The sequence below is a fragment of the Paramisgurnus dabryanus genome, chromosome 23, assembly GCF_030506205.2.
Source record: "Paramisgurnus dabryanus chromosome 23, PD_genome_1.1, whole genome shotgun sequence".
Classification (NCBI taxonomy): domain Eukaryota; kingdom Metazoa; phylum Chordata; class Actinopteri; order Cypriniformes; family Cobitidae; genus Paramisgurnus; species Paramisgurnus dabryanus.
In genome coordinates, this window is record NC_133359.1 from 22,351,850 (window position 1) to 22,372,678 (window position 20,829).

At 39.1% G+C, this 20,829-nt stretch overlaps 1 protein-coding gene and 1 pseudogene across 2 annotated transcripts in view; one reads left to right on the forward strand and one right to left on the reverse strand.

Moving 5' to 3' along the window:
- The window catches only part of plxnb2b (plexin b2b), a 267,094-nt gene that overhangs the window by 189,973 nt on the left and 56,292 nt on the right, over positions 1–20,829 (reverse strand). The window lies entirely within an intron of this gene.
- Positions 7,792–9,511, forward strand: LOC141281535 (uncharacterized; annotated as a pseudogene).

Genomic DNA, 20,829 nt, shown 5'->3' on the forward strand with positions numbered 1-20,829 from the left:
AGAGCGTAGCTCTCTGCACGCGCGTGAGAGAGCCGCCAAAATGCAGCGGGTTATATTTTAAACAAAAGGGATAGTTTGCCTCAGCTCGCATGAAACGCATAAAACTGAACAAATACGTAAGGATTACTACTTTAGTTTATGTTTAGACTTTGGAAAGATGCGAGAGTGCGTGCACGTGAGACAGAGAGAAGAGCAGCTGCTTATGACGCACTGGTTTTATTTCAGATGCCAGGAGTCCAAAACGCGCGCATTAAGTCCATGTGTGTGCAAGAAGGAATCCTCTCTCTACAAGCTCTCTCGCGTAAGTAAAGCCCACAAACCCCCATGCGAGGAAAAGCACGCAATGAGCATGTTAATGTGAAACTATAATAACAATAATAATAATAATAATAATAATAAAGGCATATAATTTTTTGTTTTTCAAAAAAATTATCATTTAAAAATCGAGAATCGAATCGAATCAAGACCTTAGAATCGAAAATGTAATCGAATTGAGGATTTGGAGAATCGTGACAACCCTATTACGTAATGCACGTTACTTGTAATGCGTTACCCCCAAAACTGGTTATAATATCCATATTTTACACGATCCATAAAATGCAGCAAAAAACACGTTGCTAGTATCAAGTCACATTAATATGCTAAAGACGTAATGACTCATGAGACGCCGCAATGCAACCAATTAGAGAAACTGGTCTATTTTAATAAAAAAAGGCACATCAACTATATTTTCCTCATTTGATTACATTAAAAGTCATGAAATGTTCTTTGTTTAATTTATTTTAATTCTTGATATATATTAAATGTATTAAAAACTGTGTAGGGGGGCACAACGACTTCTTTTGGGGGGGCACAGCCCACGAAAGCCTCCTTCTTAACGCCAGCCCAGTCTATCTCATATAGCTGAACCTATGACATTTCACAGAAAGACGCACGGCACAAACACTCCAAAGTGACGAAGCTAAATTTAAACACATTTACAAAAAGCACTGCATTCGTTTTGACTGGTTAGTGGTCTGGTCTAACTTTAGGGAAAACAGGAAGAAACATTTACATTGAACTGGGTCCAAAAAACAACTGATGAGAAAAGCAAGTTTGTATTGGTTTGAGACAAGGCAGAATGATGCCAAAAAACTGTTGCAACAATTTACGGTAGGAAAAGACATTGGCTGGCGTTACATTCCAGTAGCTCGGTACCAAAAGCTTTAAGCATTTCAGACAAACAATGTATGAAACACAAGCACTAGCACTAGCAAGTCTGTGATGCCAAAATGTAAAAAAATAAAAAATAACTTATGTTGACCATCGACTGTGCCACAGGGCGGTCCACACCTTCGCCCACTCCAAGACTTCTGTGAGATTTCTGCCCTGTTGTCTGGCAAGAGGTCTGATTCGGTGGATTTTTATAGAGCATAGGGAAAATGGGAAAACTAGGCAACAAAAACGTGAGAAAACGAACGCGAGAATTAAAGATAAGCTCTGAATGAAACCGGTCACCAATTCTTCCCCACCAACCCATCGACACCGTTTCCCCTCAGGATCTGACAGCCAAACAATAGCAGCAAGAGACGCTTAACAAGGAGAAAGAGAGAGAGAGAAAACGGTGAGAAAGACAGAGAAAGATCGACTTGGCTAATTATGGTGCACCTCATTTCTCTCACCCCCACCCCCCTTTTCTTTCAGTCTGTCTGTCTCTTTCTGGCTGTGTTGGAGAAGAAATGTACCCACAGGAGTTAACACTGGCAGTTCTCCAACAACACTGAAGAATCACTCAAAGCCCACACGCCTATGTGTACGTGTGGACAGAAATGGAAATCAGGGTTATTATTTTGCAAAGTGGTTGTCAAAACCAGTTTCAATGATAATAACATTTTGCAACAAGTACAATCAATTTTTAATACATTTGGATGATCCGAAAATCACTTTTTAGTTCAGTATAGCTTTTATTTTTACAGAATTACACCACATAATGTTGCACCCAAGAACCAGATCAGAACCCTTGGAAAAACTTGGAAAACTACAAAACGTTTAAATTTATTACAATCTTTTCTTAAGGACTATAATACATATGACGACAATACCACACATTCTATTCTATATATTTCATAGTTTTATGTTTTTTTTTTCTTTAAGTAAAACTGAGAAAATCTGACACTGTAAAAAAGCGATATATATAAACACATTTAATTGAATGTGCTCTGAGGTGTGAAAGAAGATCAACGATTAGAACAATGTGTTGGGGTTGTTATACAATTTTCAGCTTTTACTATATTTTATTATAGAACAAATGGGTTTTACATACTTAAAGCATTACCGTACTGTATATTGAATAAGGCATTATTTAGAAAGTCAGCACATATTGCATTTTCTTCAATAATATGGTAACATTTCTTCAAAATATTGAGTGCGTGCGTTTTCATGCACAGAACAAGCGGAAAACTATAAAAAATCAACTTATTAAAGGGACAATAAGTAGGATTTATCCCCATCTAGTGGTGAAATTGTATTTTGCAAACAAACAGTGCTCTCTAGCGCCTCGCCTTTCCAAATAAGTGTTGCAACTACGGTAGCCGTCACGTAATCACTGATCTCCTTGTCCGTGTCAGGTGGTACACGTGTTCTGAATGAAACGCGTTGCGGAAACGCGTTGGTAGGCTAGTGCTTTTTGTCCTTCTCTGCAATTGTAGTTTATCAATACGGCGGAACAACATGGAAGCCTCCTTGGACTTACCCGTTCAATGTAAGTAAAGAGAAGAAATGCTAAGCTTACAAAGTCAGATCACTGGCAGAGGTCATTTGACACCAACGAGGACATATTTATGAATAAAGACATTGATTTTGATTAATAAAACACTTAAAACCATACTTACTGTCCATTTAAAGAAACCTGTTTGCAAACCAAGAAACTGGCAATGCAAAAAAAAAAAACTAATGTATTTACATGGGATTTAGACATTTGTCAAATTTTTTGCACGAATAACACATACACCGTAAAAAGTTGTATCAATTAAAAAAATACTTTAATTGGTAACGCTTAAAAAAAGTTACGTTTTTTTCAACTTTAAAATTTCTTTTTTTTTTTTACTTAAGACAGATTTACTAACAGCCAGCGCAAACTATCATTTTGGGATTAAATAACGACTGTCGGGATTAATTTAAGACTTGCATTGACCTTATGACCATATGCATTTAGTAGTTTTCCTTTCAGGAGCAAAATTTATGGCAGGAGATTATTTAAATGATTACGTGTACCAGTTTATTTGGAATGCCAGAAAAACATATTATTCAAAACAAGTGTTTGGCAAGCCATGTTATTTTTTATTTGCTGGAGGAAATAAAAGTCACTAGGATAAGTCACACAATAGCAGGTGCTGCAAAACGTCTTGTAAACTTTCACTATTTCGTCTAGTTCAGTTGTAGACTACGTTTACACGTGGGCGGCTATTTTCATAAACATTTCAACCACTCCGGTTTCAAAAATAACTTCATTGACATGTACCCCTGTATATATATGGTGTAACGAGAAACTCAAGCCCACGTAAGCCAATCAGAATCCAGAAAACAGCAACAAATCACCTCCTGTTCCTCTTTTAAACAAGGTCGCACTTTTGACATAGGTGCGAGCTCTGGCGCATACTGTGACGTTGGCTTGAACACCTAAACATCCATTTGTGTCAGTTTACATGCAACCGTGTAACTCTGGCCGAAGATTTTTTCCAAATCTCCACTCTGGCCGGAGTTTTTAGAAAGAATCGGATTCAGAAGCAAGTTCTCCGTTTGCGTGTAAACGAAAGGCACAAACGAAGGTGAAATGTCGCAGTTTTTCTAAATAACCATGTATGTGTAAACAGGGCCCTAGTGTACTTTGGCTTCTTTAGCTGGGATTTCATTCCCTGAAATTTTCCACTGTGATGTCCGTGGTGCTAAACTCAAGCGCATCAGGCGTTAGTAGATCACCTGCACCTCATCAGCTTTGCTTTTCTTGAACTAAGAGGCTGTTTACACTAACATGCGTTTTCGTCGATCGGATCACAAGTGGACGACGTTAATGCCAGGTGTAAACGATGTTCAAAACATTTTGAGCTCGTCCCCTTTCGACCACTTTCAACCACGTCCAGAGATAGTGGAAACCACTTTTGATCAGATCGCTTTGGAGTTGCGGAACACATATGTGGTTGAATGTGTTCGAACAGCCACACGCGACAACCTTCTCTCCGCCCATTTATCTAATCTGAGGTATTAAACACAAGTTTTACATCTTTTTTTACTTCTGGCATGAAAATATGGTGAACAGCGCTATTTTTAGCCTTTCATTGATAAAACTAAAGCGGATGATCTCCGTAATTTTGTTTTGAAAGTATGTGTGAAAGTTGCGCAATCCTATTTCATCAATTGCGTTGACATTTCAGAGAAAGCTCTTACATACACACGTACAAAACACTGTGCAGCATGTTTACTTGCTAAACAAGCAGTGGACTCCGACATAATATTAGTTTGCGTCCATATAAACTCATCATTACTCCCGCTCGGGTTTGAATGACAGCAGAGAGACTCGCCCACTGCCTCACGGACCGTCCCCTCACAGTATTCAGGACAGATGCGGTCGAAAGTGGACAAAAGAGACGGATTTAAATACCAGGTGTAAACGTAATGTGTCTCTCTCGTCCACTTGTGATCCGATCGATGAAAACACATCTTAATACCAAGTGTAAACAGCCCCTAACTTGCTCTGCTCTTAGTAGATTGCGTTGGTCAATATGGTGTTATTTAATTTGCGCCTTATATTTTTGTAAATATTACCCGCAAATATTACCACTTCCATCTGTTTTTTTTCTTGCTCTCTTGTGCTTATAAATCGGTATACAACTAAATGTAAATTGAAAATTTTTTCAACAACAGGACATTTTAAAGTGGGCGTGTCAGATAGGTCTTCCGGGAATAGGGTCAAAGATCACGGTCTCACATACAGTATATAATATGATCTGTCCTGTGACAGATGGTTTTGGCTCATTTATCCTGTGTATTGATTTAGACTATTAAGATCTACTAGCACACTGTGGTTGTTTGTTTTACATGTCAATCAATGGGGGGGGGGTAATTGACTCAGCCCACCTTGCATTATTTTATAATACGACATTTTTTCTCAATTAAAAAACTGAGCGAGAGAGAGAGAGGGGTTCCCTAAGGAACCGAGCAGTTAAGGTCGGGTTGCTTCCAGCCGCCCAAATTTTCCTCACGATTTAGTGAGTTTGCCAACTGTGAGAATAAAATTAGCATTTCAATACCTCTAAGGGATATTCATTACGAAAAGCCGAAACCTACGACCACTTCTCATTTTGATATCCCTCTCTTTCAGTCGTCTCACTCCGTCTCTTTGATAAGTGCCTGAGAAAAGAGGGGGCGTGTGGTGGAGAAGGTGCTGGAAGGGAAATGTTTAGGAGAACAAGCAGCACTTTGTGAAAGAGGTGCTGTAGTTTTGCCGACTCACGCTACGATATCAGCTGATGGTCCACACAAATCGCCCAGGAAAATATCCTTACAACGGAAGTACTGTTGAAATACAAGCGTTAAGTGACCCAGACAGGGTGATTTTTACGACAATGTTAATCTCTATGAGGACAAAGTCTACCACCGAATTTAGTTGAAAAGCTAGACTCATAGAAACCAGGCTTTGGACTACAACCACTTACAATAATTCAGCAACTTGGCTAGCATATAATCAATGTCACACAGGAAGAGACCTTAAATAAAAATGGGCACAATGACTGAATGAATCTGAAATAACTCAGCAACTTTAAATTCTGTGATTCACTTTAATATACAGAAACTTATTATCGCAGTTCATTACCTTGTTATATTACTTCCAATGGTTGACTACACGGTCAAAAACAGGAAAAGTTCAGAGATAATTGTGCAGCTTTGAAACAGATTTTGATATTTTTGTGTGTATCTGAACAGTCTGTGGGCTTTAATTTATTCTTTTAATTTAGCAGACCAACCACATCAGAATTAAAGGTCAGGGTTTGTGGCAGATTTATTACTTAAAATCGTAGTGATTTTCTTTGAAATTGTAAAAAATATTATGTTTACACATTTTACATTAAAACAATGTAGTTTAATTTAGTATTACTATAAACTGAGGTAAATTGTAGTATATTGCAGTTATTACTACAGTTTGTTAATGTATAGCTTAGTATTTTGTAATATTAAAGGGATAGTTCACCCAAAAATGAAAAATTGGTCATCATTTTCTCATCCTCATGCTGTTTTAAACCTGCATATATTTCTTTTTTCTGATGAACACAAAAGAAGATATTTTGATAAATGATGCTGCTGTAACCACTGACTTCTATAGTAGGAAAAACAAATATTATGGAGGTATTGTGATCAATGAAGATATTTTGATAAATGTTGGTGGTATCCATTGAATTCCATCATATGTTTTCATACTATGGAAGTCAATGGTTACAATCAACTGTTTGCTTACAATCATTTATCAAAATATCTTCTTTTGTGTTCATCAGAAAAAATAAATTCATACAGGTTTAGAACAACAAGAGGATGAGAAAATGATGACAGAATTTTCATTTTTGCGTGAACTATCCCTTTAACAACTAGAATTGATTAATTAAAATGAACACTCGAGTATACTTTAATATTTATCATAATATGGTTCAGCAGCACTACCGTATACAGAAATTTGACTACAGTTTACTATAGTAAATACTAAAGTATTAAACAATATTTTTTCATGTGAGATAGTAGCTTCTAAAAACACTTGAGTTTGGTCTTACAACACACTTTTAGAGGTTACAAATATTTACCATCATAAAATATAATGGAAAACGGCCCAGGCAGGGGTTGAGCAGTTTAGGTGTTTACTTTACAATAGCTTTTGTGCATGTATATGTGTGTGTGTGTGTGTGTGTGTGTGTGTGTGTGTGTGTGTGTGTGTGTGTGTGTGTGTGTGTGTGTGTGTGTGTGTGTGTGTGTGTGTGTGTGTGTGTGTGTGTGTGTGTATCCCTTAGAGGCAGGACACAGGAGAGATCCAGAATGACGCTTCAATCATACACCACTGGCAGCCAAAGGCAAACTCGACCAATTATCTGCTTAAAACACAAACACATACACACACCTCACCCTGCCAGAGTCATACACACGCAACATACACAGACCGGAGCCCTTCGGCAGACACACACAAACACACACTCCTGACCCTGCCTTCATTAGAGCAGAGGGTCGTTCTGTGTGACGGGCGGGGGCAGACGGGGCAGCTCACACACACACACACACACACACACACACACACACACACACACACACACACACACACACACACACACACACACACACTCATGCACACACAAATACACCCTTCACTGGCAGGTCTGATGGCCTGGCAGAGTTGAGCAGTGCTCTGTTGTTCACATTCACACAAAACAACCAAATGCCGACAGCAACAGGTGCAGTGGCCAACAGCCATACAATTAACAGACAGAGGAAAGGAGCAATGAGAGGCCACAGGAGAATAGGAGAGAAGAGAAATGTAAGGAGAAGAGAGAAATGATGAGAGGATAGGACTAATGAGGAGAGGACCGATCAGACAATGGCAAGTCTCAATAAAAAGATAGGAGAGAATAAGAGAAAGGAGTGGAGAAGAGCAATAAGAGGAGTAAAGAAGAGATTAATTAAGAAGAGGAAAGGAGAAGAGAGAAATAATAAGAGGTGAGAGAAGAGAGGAAAAGAGAAGAGAGGAGCAATGAGAAGAGAGAGAAGAATAAAAGATAAGAGATGAGCAATGAGAGGAGCGAGAAGAGGAAAAGAGAAGAGAGGAGCATTGAGAGCAAGAGGGAAGGAGAAGAGAAAAGGGGAAGAGAGGAGCAATGAGAGGAGAGAGAAGAAGAAAGGGGAAGAGAGGAGCAATGAGAGGAGAGAGAATAGGAAAGGAGAAGAGAGGAGCATTGGGAGCAGCGAGAAGAGGAAAACAGAAGAGAGGAGCATTGAGAGAAGCAAGAGGGAAGGAGAAGAGAAAAGGGGAAGAGAGGAGCAATGAGAGGAGAGAGAAGAGGAAAGGAGGAGAGAGGAGCATTGAGAGGAGGGAGAAGGGGAAAAGAGAAGAGAGGAGCATTGAGAGAAGCAAAAGGGAAGGAGAAGAGAAAAGGGGAAGAGAGGAGCAATGAGAGGAGAGAGAAGAAGAAAGGGGAAGAGAGGAGCAATGAGAGGAGAGAGAATAGGAAAGGAGAAGAGAGGAGCATTGGGAGCAGCGAGAAGAGGAAAACAGAAGAGAGGAGCATTGAGAGAAGCAAGAGGGAAGGAGAAGAGAAAAGGGGAAGAGAGGAGCAATGAGAGGAGAGAGAAGAGGAAAGGAGGAGAGAGGAGCATTGAGAGGAGGGAGAAGGGGAAAAGAGAAGAGAGGAGCATTGAGAGAAGCAAAAGGGAAGGAGAAGAGAAAAGGGGAAGATAGGAGCAATGAGAGGAGAGAGATAAGTAAAGGAAAAGAGTGGTGCAATGGAGGAGCGAGAAGAGGAAAAGAGAAAAGAGGAGCATTGAGAGAAGCAAGAGGGAAGGAGAAGAGAAAAGGGGAAGAGAGGAGAAATGAGAGGAGAGAGAAGAGAAGAAGGGAAGAGAGGAGCAATAAGACGAGAGGAGAAGAGAGGAGCAATGAGAGGAGAGAGAAGAGAAAAAGCGAAGAGAGGAGCAATGAGAGGAGAGAGAAGAGAAAAAGCGAAGAGAGGAGCAATGAGAGGAGAGGGGAAGAGAGGAGCAATAAGAAGAGAGAGAAGAGAAAAAGCGAAGAGAGGAGCAATGAGAGGAGAGGGGAAGAGAGGAGCAATGAGAGGAGAGAGAAGAGAAAAAGCGAAGAGAGGAGCAATGAGAGGAGAGGGGAAGAGAGGAGCAATGAGAGGAGAGAGAAGAGAAAAAGCAAAGAGAGGAGCAATAAGTGGAGCGAGAGGGAAGGAGAAGAGAGGAGCAATGAGAGGAGAGAGAAGAGAAAAAGCGAAGAGAGGAGCAATGACAGGAGCAAGAGGGAAGGAGAAAAGAGGAGCAATGAGAGGAGAGAGAAGAGAAAAAGCGAAGAGAGGAGCAATGACAGGAGCAAGAGGGAAGGAGAAAAGAGGAGCAATGGGAGGAGAAAGAAGAGAAAAGGAGAAGAGAGGAGCATTGAGAGTAGAGAAAAGAGGAAAGGAAAAGAGAGGAGAGGAGCAATGAGAGGAGAGAGAAGAGAAAAGGGGAAGAGAGGAGCAATGAGAGGAGAGAGAAGAGAAAAAGTGAACAGAGGAGCAAGAGGGAAGGAGAAGAGAAAAGAGAAAAGGGGAAGAGATGAGCAATGAGAGGAGAGGAGAGTAGCAATGAGAAGAGAAAGAAGAGAAAAAGTGAAGAGCGAAGAGAGGAGCAATAAGAGGAGCAAGAGGGAAGGAGAAGAGAGGAGAAAAATAGGAAAGGAGAGGAGCAATGAGAGGAGAGAGAAGAGGAAAGGAGAAAAGAAGAGAGGAGAAAGGTTTTCTGTTAATGTTTATTTTTCAATGTGCTGCAGAACAACAAATATTATAAAAATATTAACGTACGTTGCAAATTTTATATAATGATTTCATCATAAGCTGAAAGTGGATGCATAGTAGGCCGTTTGTCTTGACTGGGCTTTCTTTTTCTCTTTGTACTGTTTTTTAACAAAACTCAACTCAATGTTTTGGACTGCCACCTTGAACTTGAAAACGCAACGTGCATCTTGTGCGCAGAGCTTCCTACCCAACAAAAGCGTGCGTGCACAGTAGAGGTCTTCACGGGTCCACTTAGATCCGAAAACCCGAGGTCCGACCCGAGACCCGATCGGGTTCGGGTCTAAAAGTTTCACATGTGCCTCGGACACGGGTCGGGTACAATAATAGCGGCATCGGGTCTCGGGTAATTTAAAAATGAATGTGTTTTTTCTGAACGGACCCGAGAAGACCCGAACTCTCTCGCCTGTGTGCGTCAATGTCCTTTTCAAACCTCTCATCTGTTTGCCAAGAGCGCTTGCGACATTGTGTGGTTGTCGGAAGGTTCATTTTCGTTGAGACAAACATGTCAGTCAATTATAATATGTACATTTTAGCGGTTACGTTAGTGTCGTCGTCAGATAACAAAGTAAAACGAATGGAGCAGCTCGCCAAATTGGTTGCAAGGCCACCGGAGTTTCTTTCTGTCTGACTGCTGCGAGTGGATCTGCAGAATGCACACACGTCAGTGCCGTTTACATTCGGTTCCAGTCGGGTTAAAAAACATTTTCACTAGTTCGGGTCGGACTCGGGTCTAATTTTCTCGGGTTTGTCTCGGGTCGGGTCTTTCTTTAAAATGTTTTTATTTATGCACGTCGGGTTCGGGTATGAAGTGATTCGGGTCGGGTACATTTCTTTGGACCCGAGAAGACCTCTAGTGAGTATCACAGTAAACAATTGATTATCTCAACCATGTAAACATTTGAGTACATTCTGTCTTATAGGCCTACCTGTTGAAGTCATGTAATGTTAACTAATAGAGTAAAAAATGAAAAGAAAATCATTCACTGCTATGGCTGGCTAAATTATACTGTATTCAAACAATTATTTATTTATTTATTATTTGTATTATACCTCATTCAGGGTCTAAGCCCACCTAAAATACAAATCCTAGAATCGTTCCCCTAAAAGGACATGAAAAAAGAGCACAGGAGAAAAGCGATGACAGAAGAGGAGAAGCAATAAGATAAGGTAACAAGACAAGATTAGAAACAAAGAGACGAAATGAGAAGTGAAAATAAATAAGTGCTTACTCCAGAACAAACGGAAAAATGAGGGAATGAGGAAAGAGAATGAAAAGCGAAAGAAGAAAAAGAGAGCGACACTGGGAAGACATAATGAAGGAACGAAATGCAACAAGAAGAGTAGTTTACGCTTCAATGTCAGAACAAATCACAAATGAAAGCAAAGAGATGAACTCCAGCTCATGTTTTGAACACAGAGACTGCTGGACCGCCTGTGTGTGTGTTTTGGATAGAGAATGGAGGGGGTTTATTATGGAGGGCTTAATTAATCCGTGCATTAGAGTATTCACATGCCAGAAATAGACAAAACATCTGATTAGCATTCACATTTTTCTTTTGAAGATTTCTCAGGATGTGTATGTGTGAGACTCTGGAGATATGCGATCACGTGTGCTTGTGTATATATGTGTGCGTTTAAATGAAAGACAGAAAATCTGAACAGCGTGCAGATGTGTGCGCGTATGTGTGTGTACGTCATCTGGCTTGTGTTTGTAACCCAATCTCTGTAAAGTTCCAGGGAGAGATGAGATGAGAGCCCATCTCCCATTACACTTTCATTTTGCGATCAATCCCAAGAGCTGGAGGCACACACACACGCACACACAGTGCATATATGGGTGTGTGAATTACAACAGTGTGTGTGTGTGCGTGTGTGTGTGTGTGTGTCAACAAACACCTGTACGTATCTAAATAAAATATATGTGACATAAACATTTCTGCTCTTGGTAGAGATGCCCAACCCAAACCCAAGGTGAGAAAAGATGATAAAACAATGAGATATAAATCTGAATAAAATATTACAAATTAGATTAGAAATAAGGCAGAGCAAGCAAAAGATGCTGAGAAGATGAAAATAAGAGATAAGACTAGAAGAGACGATACAAAGAAAATAATGAGACGAGACTAATGCTGCGTTTACACCAGCCGCGGTAGAGACGGAAAAAACGCGCTATTCGTGTGTAGTTGGACGTTTGAACATTTGAGGTCACTCGCTTCAGTCGTCCGTGAAAATCGCGCGTGAAATTCTAGTCATTCGAGAAATTCACGCAGAAATACGCGTCATGGGAGGGGCTTCTGCGACTCCACTCACTTCCTGTAATCACGTCACTACTACATCAAGGTCCTGATTGGTTAACGCGGAGCGGAAATACGCTAAAGTTGGCGCGTTTCCCACGGCAACGCTCAATTCACGCGCAACGCGTCATCCATGCCGCGCCTTCTGCACGTTCTGCGCCATTCGGGCTTACTGCATGTACCGCGCCGCAGGATAATAATCCGCGTGTAATCTCGTCTTTGCATTGACTTAACATGTAAATCACCCGCGCTTGCCGCCTCTTACTACGCTGTTGTAAACGCAACATTAGAAATAAGTAGAAAATTTGAAATAAATGAGACAAAAAAAAACGAGGAGACTAACAAGAGGTTAAGAGATTAGTGAGATAAGATGAAATATGACAAGAAAAAGAGATAAGCTGAAATGACAAAAAGTGATGAGGCAGGGAGACGATAATGAGACAATAAGAGAATAAGATATGAGCCAAGAAGAAGAGATAAGACAAGATAAATTAAGAAGATAATAAGAGACGAGATGAGAATGTGACGAGACAAAGAAAAAGTGAAAAAATATGAGATCCTACTACTCAATGAGAATGAGAGCTAAAACAAAACGACTGACGAGACACGAATAAGAAAAAAAAACAAGAGACGTGTGGAGACGCAGCACAGCAGAAGGGCGGCTCGGTCTCACTCATCTGGGTGCAAGTGGTGTATTGATCGTAGACAGCGAGTCTCAAAGTCATTTATCACCAGCTCCTCAAGCCCTTATGTGTGTGCGTGATAACTCCTGCGATAGCACCCATAGCATCTATTATTCCTCACAATGGGTTGTGCCTAGACCTGCCCGACAGCTTGACACACACGCGCTCTCGCCCCTCCGACGAAACCGCCCGGCAAAAAAAACGGCCTCTTTCTGAAAATAATAAATAAATAACAGCACGTATTGTTTCCCAGGCTCGGGCAAACAGAGCGAGCAAAGCTGCTTCACTGCTGATAGCAAAGCAGAACGCTGAAATATGGCTAGCAACCTAAAAACTGCTGAGGCAAAGTGTGTGTGTGTGTGTGTGTGTGTGTGTGTGTGTGTGTGTGTGTGCGTGTGTGTGTGTGTGTGTGGGTTGGTCTATGTGGTTTACGAGGACATGAATAGTGTATAATGACATGTTTATTATGCTATAAAGGTGGTTTACAGGGACACAGAGAGTGTCCTCATAAACGGAAAAGCTAAAAAAACATACTAAATGGTAGTTTTTCATAGATTAAAGACTGGCAACAGGTTTTTGTGACATTGGGGTTAGGGACTGGGGTAGGTAAGGGGAATAGAATATAACAGTTTGGACAGTATAAAATGCATTGCGTCTATGGAGATGTCCCCGTAAACCACATACACCAACATGTGTGTGTGTGTGTGTGTGTGTGTGTGTGTGTGTGTGTGTGTGTGTATACCCTCAGGTTATATCATCATACACAGGCAAGCTAGAATAAAGGGTTAACATTAACGCTAAAATTTAATCATGGCACATAGCAAATTTAAGTAGTCTGTAACAATACCAGGAAAAAATTCGATACCGAAGCAAAACTAACAAAACCTTTATCCATGAAGTTGAATATCTATATGAAATGTAAAAAAGCAATGCAATTCAGTATACATCAAGTATACGTTAAGAAAAACATAAAAATGCACAACATGCTAAATTTCCATACAATTTTGATGAGTGAAACAACATGGGGTTATCTTATTATAATTCTTTTAACAAGAAATATTAAAGCCTTACATCACCTTAAATATGTCAGATTAGCAAAATATTTATTAAAAAACTGTGGTTGGGATTTACCATGAAAATCTGATTTTTTTTCATGTTTAAGTGCTATAATTGGATCCCCAGTGCTTTTATCAACCTAGAAAATGTGAATAAGATCAACCCAGTAACTTAGTTTTGGTAAACCATTCTCTGCAAGCATGTAAAAATAGGTCATTAAAATTTGGCTCCCCTTGTGATGTCAGAAGGGGATAATACTAGGGATGCACCGAAATGAAAATTCTTGGCTGAAACCGAAAAACAGAAAAAACTGACACGATGGCGAAAGGTCTGAAGACCAAATCATATCCAACGATGAAATGTTTTTCGTGTTGTTACAGTAACACTTTATTTACAGTTTTGCGCTGCTCATCCTTGATTAGCCCACAACGCATCCGATTCGCGAACTGACTCCTTTGAACCGGTTCGTTTGAATAACCGGTTGAAACAACATTTCTGTCTAACACTGAACTCACTCACTGTCAGCACAATCAGTCACTCATAACGCCTCAGAAATTAGAAAGTAAAGTGTTTAGAAAGATAACAGTCTAAACTAAAAACTTAGATGTTTACCATGTTAACTTTATGATGATTAAATAATTTATCAGGTCTACCAAAGAAGCATTTTATCCTACAAAGCAATAAAAGCAATGGTAAAAAAACTGATCAAAGAGCAAGAAATGATGACAGCAGAGTGTCAGGTAATATCTGTGTCTGATAAATGCATGGTGCGGAGGAGGTTTTAAAGGGGAAAGAGAATGAAAAACCATTTTTACCTTGTCTTTGTTGAATAATGGTAGTCTACCCGCATTCACAAACATACAAAAAGTGCTAGACATGCTAAACATCTCAGTCTCATAGAAATTCCTCTTTTAGAAATGTCAGCCAGAAAACGGCCCAATCTGAAAAACTGATGCTTATGACATCACAGGCATATAACTGCCCCTGCACTTTAAAATAATTGGCTACATTTTTTGAGTGGCGGCAAAGTCAGCCAATCAGTAATGAGATTGCAAGTTAAGCCAGTAGGGGGAGCCAAATAGGTGCAAAACCACTTGTTTAAAATCCCCCACCCCAGACCCAAACAAAATTTTTTTGTCTACATGTCACATCACAGAACAAGGATAAATACTCGTTCAATCATTCTATTTCACCTTTAAAACTCTTCAGAAATACCAGTCATCATTTTTTTAAATACTGGCTTAAATAGTGACATTTTTGCATGTAAAATATCTGCTAATGATGAGGACATTTTGATTATTATGTACAAATAGAAAAATCGGCCAAACATATTGGCCAAGAAAATTGCCTTCATATATCGGCCATTGGCTGCCCTGATTTCTAAATCGGCCATAGGAAAAAACATATCGGTCAACCATTACATAATCCCACCTCTTCTGTACTTTCCAACCATAGCACTACCATTTAGTAAAGAGATCAGCTTATTTGCATGTTAAATGACACACCCAAAACGGCACATTTTTGCTCACACCTTCAAAGTGACAATTTTAACTTGCTATAATAAATTATCTAGATGATATTTTGAGCTAAAACTTCACATGTACTCTAGGGACACCAAAGATTTGACATCTTAAAGTCTTGTGAAAAGTGCCCTTTAAGGTCACATAACATAGTGTTTCTGCCAATCTCATGTTAATCTTGAGTATCTATAAAGTAGTATTACATCCTTCATATCTCCGAAAAGTCTTTAGTTTTATCAGATTTATAAACGCCAGATCAGCTGTAATGCTACTTTCCTGGAAAAACCTGAGCTACTTGAGGTGTACCATGGGTGAAGCGAGTCACGAGCAAGCAACATACACAAATCATTATCTTAATGTCTCTTGATAACTTAGGATTTACTACATGTTTGTGTCGTTTACATTATATGCACTTACTCCTGATTATAACAAAACACAGACATGTGGAGCAGTTTTCTTACCGCCTGTGACTCATGACCAAGTTGGGGATCACCCCAGTTCAACGAGATCCAGTGTTAAACAAACAAACAAACACACACAGGCACAACTCCACTGCTACCCCGGATAAACAAACTACAGCCACTGTTCCACTGTTCTTCCTGCACTGAAATGCCCATAAAAAATCATGATTGTTACGTATGAATCTATCATTACAGAAAAATACTTTCGGAAACTTCTATGAACCCTGGCAAAGTGCATTCTGCAAAGAAATACTCTGTCATATGTCAACTGCTTTGACACTTTGCCTATATTTAACAAGAAGAATCCAACTCTTAAACTGTGTTAATAAGTCAGACTGCATGACATAGCTTTAGACAGCCCCTTTATAAAGTAGCTTTCTGAACCGGAGCCTGAAAGAATAACACTGATGAGTTAGTGATGAATAAGACTGATGAATCATGAACAATAAGACCAAGACAATATAGAATGCAAACATAGCCAATTTTAACAATCACTTCAGAGCTGTCTTTTTAGTAAGCATGGCATGGCTCTAGACAGACCAATCAAACTAGCAGCCTAGCACAGAGAGTTCGATTAAAACAAAGAAGATGAACAAATAAAGTCAGACATTCTCGTTTCCTTCCAGCCTGATTCACAGCCCTGATGCGTGTCAGGATGAATAAAGGTACTGCAGAAACCAAACAATGTGCTGGGCATTTCAACTTAAAACATCCTATAGGCCGCCACCAAGCCGTGGCACGTTTACTAACAAGACCACATCGTTGGGAGAAAGAGAAAAAAAATAGAGTTAAAGAAAGAAAGAAAAAAAGCCAACAAATGGAGAGTGAAAGAAAGAAAGAAAGAAAGAAAGAAAGAAGCCAACAAATGGAGTGAAAGAAAGAAAGATCCCAAAGAATGTATTGAAAGAAAGAATGATAGAAAGAAAGAAAGACAGGCAGACAGAAAGAAGCCAATGAATGGAGTGAAAGAAAGAAAGAAAGAATGGAGTGAGAGAAAAAAGGAGGAGCCAAAGAATGTAGTGAAAAAATGTAGTGAAAGAAAGAAAGAAGCAAAGAATGTAGTGAGAGAAAGAAAGAAAGACAGGCAGCTGTAAAGAAGCCAAAGAATGGAGTGAGAGAAAAAAGGAGGAGCCAAAGAATGTAGTGAAAAAATGTAGTGAAAGAAAGAAAGAAAGAAGCAAAGAATGTAGTGAGAGAAAGAAAGAAAGACAGACAGACAGGCAGACAGAAAGATGCCAAAGAATTGAGTGAAAGAAAGAAAGAAGAGAAAAGAATGGAGTGAGAGAAATGGAGGAGCCAAAGAATGTAGTGAAAAAACGTAGTGAAAGAAAGAAAGAAGCAAAGAATGTAGTGAGAAAAAGAATGAAAGAAAGAAAGAAAGACAGGCAGACAGAAAGAAGCCAAAGAATGGAGTGAGAGAAAAAAGGAGGAGCCAAAGAATGTAGTGAAAAAATGTAGTGAAAGAAAGAAAGAAAGAAAGAAGCAAAGAATGTAGTGAGAGAAAGAAAGAAAGACAGGCAGCTGGAAAGAAGCCAAAGAATGGAGTGAAAGAAAGAAAGAAGACAAAGAATGGAGTGAGAGAAAAAAGGAGGAGCCAAAGAATGTAGTGAAAAATGTAGTGAAAGAAAGAAGCAAAGAATGTAGTGAGAGAGAGAAGGAAAGAAAGACAGACAGGCAGACAGACAGAAAGAAGCCAAAGAATTGAGTGAAAGATAGAAAGAAGAGAAAAGAATGGAGTGAGAGAAAAGGAGGAGCCAAAGAATGTAGTGAAAAAACGTAGTGAAACAAAGAAAGAAGCAAAGAATGTAGTGAGAAAAAGAAAGAAAGAAAGAAAGAAAGAAAGACAGGCAGACAGAAAGAAGCCAAAGAATTGAGTGAAAGAAAGAAAGAAGACAAATAATGGAGTGAGAAAAAAGGAGGAACCAAAGAATTTAGTGAAAAAATGTAGTGAAAGAAAGAAGCAAAGAATGGAGTGAGAGAAAGAAAGAAAGAAGAGAAAAGAATGGAGTGAGAGAAAAGGAGGAGCCAAAGAATGTAGTGAAAAAATGTAGTGAAAGAAAGAAAGAAGCAAAGAATGTAGTGAGAAAAAGAAATAAAGAAAGAAAAAGAAAGAAAGAAAGAAAGACAGGTAGACAGAAAGAAGCCAAAGAATGGAGTGAAATAAAGAAAGAAAAAGAAAGAAAGAAAGAAAGAAAGAAGCCAAAGAATGGAGTGAAATAAAGAAAGAAAAAGAAAGAAAAAGAAAGAAAGAAAGAAAGAAAGACAGGTAGACAGAAAGAAGCCAAAGAATGGAGTGAAAGAAAGAAAGAAAGAAAGGAAGAAAGAAAGAAAAAAGCCACAAAATGTAGTGAAAAAATTTAGTCAAAGAAAGAAAGAGGCCAAAAATGTAGTGAGAGAAGGAAAGAAAGAAAGACAGAAAGAAGCCAAAGAATGGAGTGAAAGAAAGAAAGAAGCAAAGAATGTAGTGAGAGAAAGAAAGAAAGAAAGAAAGACAGACAGGCAGACAGAAAGAAGCCAAAGAATGGAGTGAAAGAAAGAAAGAAAGAAAGAAAGAAAGAAAGAAAGAAAGAAAGAAAAAAAGAAGGAATCCAAATAATGTAGTAAAAAAAAGTAGTGAAAGAAAGAAAGCAGCAAAGAATGTAGTGAGAGAAAGAAAGGAAGAAAGAAAGAAAAAAAGAAAGAAAGAAAGAAGCCAAAAAATGGAGTGAAAGAAAGAAAGAAGACAAAGAATGAAGTGAGAGAAAGAAAGAAAGAAAGAAAGAAGCCAAAGAATGTAGTGAAATAATGTAGTGAAAGAAAGAAAGAAAAAAAGCCAGCCAGACAGACAGAAGCCAAATAATGGAGTGAAGGAAATAACAAAATCAAAGAATGACGTGAAAGACTTTGAAGGAGAAAACAAAAAAGTTGATGAGGATTTCTGTTTACCCCTACCCCAATAGAATCTGGGCCTTCTTTTGATAGACCCGCCCCAAACATACGCAACCCAGGCAATGATGTCGTTTAGTAGCACCCCTTACTGCTGATTGGCTACAAGTGTGTTTTGGTACTCGGCCGACTCCCTTTTCCAAAGCGTTTTTTTAAAAATTGTGTATGCCGCCTTTAAATGTTTAATGTTCATTTCACTTTGAACAAACTGATGCCAGTAAATAACATCAATTGAAATCTACAGTAAGATACTGGCAAACAGCTGCATAATACAGCAAGTGATCCTTTCTACAATGTGGTCGACTTTCACGTGTCACCACTGGTTTACTTGCATCTTGAAGGGCACATGTGCTAAACAGAAACAAAAGAGCATTTTTTATTTGTCTCTGCCGAAGTCTGCAGCCCTAAGAGAGATCCACGTGAAACGAGACAAATACCGTGTAATCCGAATTAAGAAACAAAATTCCTCACGCCACACGCACCATTGATTTCTCATTCTCTCAGAAACATTTAATGAGCAGCGCCGAAGAGAAAAGAAAGAGAGCAAATAATCCAGAAGTGTAACAGAAAGATGAGAATGTGCGTAGCAGAGGAACAGCTGTTAAAAGTGACGGTTCCCACGCTGGAACCAGAGCCCAAACCCGAAGAGGTGTACATACGAGACGCAAGCTGGATCAGATCTGTCTGCCAGGCATTCAGAGAATAAAAAACGGGAATGTGATGTCAATTAAAAAATTTAGAGGGAAACGAAATGAAGAGTGATGTTGTTTAACAACACTATTTGTTCTTATATCTGTGTTGATTTAGCACCTCATTCGCTAAATTAATTATGCAAATCAGGTAATGGTGCAAATAAACCCCAAAATCCAAAATGGCACAATTATACTCATCCAACAGGCTGCTTCTGCGTAAATCAGATTTATGTCTGTTCACAATGCCTGTATTATATAATAACTATGAGATGAATTACTGCTGCTAAGATTGCTAAAAGCCAAACAAACATAGCTTTCAAACTAAATGAACGGTAGCACACATTTATGCAAATAGGGTATATTTGCAACCAAACCAGATTTACTTGCAACACGTGCGTGGATGAGAATCTCAATGAGTTAAAGGAATATGCCAACAGCGTTAGACAGCATCTGATAAAACTGGATTGTGGTTGGTTAGCGATTAAGACACAGATTTGTGCAACAATACCGCTCATTACTTAGCCGAGTAAACGTGGTATTAGATATCCATGTTTCCAGACTGTTGTAGTACACGTCTGCTGACAGGCTCTAATCCGTGAGCTGGCAAGGGCTTGTTTAAGCAATGAAACCAATTTAAAATGCTGAAGAGCCATTAGAGAGGCACACTGTTGCATGGCGTAACGTGAGATTTGAACATTCGCCCGAACACAGAACCATTAGCTCCTGTGAAAGAGAAAGACTTCTGTGGTACTCACAGCCATTACGGGGTCCCTCAGGGGCCTGAACTGGGCTCGGGCCTGAATTTTGGTGGCATGCTGTATTGTTTCATCCGTTCATTCGGAGTCCCGGTGGAACAACAGTCATGTCGCGCTAAACATTATCAATAAACTAACAGCAGCTTGTGTAAAATTACTCAAGGATTAAATGGTAATTATGTTTGTCAAAGCAACAACCAAACAAATCCGGTTTAATTTGTTACTTATCTACAAGCGTCAAGCTGCCTGAAGTTCTCAATGAGAGGTGGGTGTTATGACAAAAGTTAAGATTTTCTTATGTTAATATCACGCTAACCATGTCCTGTATATTCCGTATTCAATTATAGCTATTTTTGCTTGAAATGCATAAAAGTATTTAATTTACTTATGTATAAATTAGTTGACAATTAGCAGCAATAATCTTAGCTATAGCTTACTCATATTCATGTCATTCCAAATCATACGTCTTCCCTTACGAAAATTTACAAAGGCTTTACTACAAAAAGACTCCAAACCAAATGTGGTTACTTTACCAATTTAAACCATTATTACCACAAATGTGTTGGGACTTTCAGCTCCCCAACTTCAGTTTACGACAAAGTCGAACATAGCGCCCTAACAATCAACTTTAAATAATTTGTTTTTATCTTTCATGTAGCATTTATGAACAGAAAACCTACCCCTGAGTTTCCCAATCCAGTAAATGCTGTGCAATTTTATTGTATTATAAATTTTATTAATTATATTATCTGTCCTGCAACTTTTAAGCCAAAGCAATTTCCTTTTTGTGTATTCTGGTTATCACCAAAGGAAATAAAACATTATGATTCTCAAAACGGCTATTCTCAAAACAACAGAGAAATGTTAGTTAGCTTTGAATGGC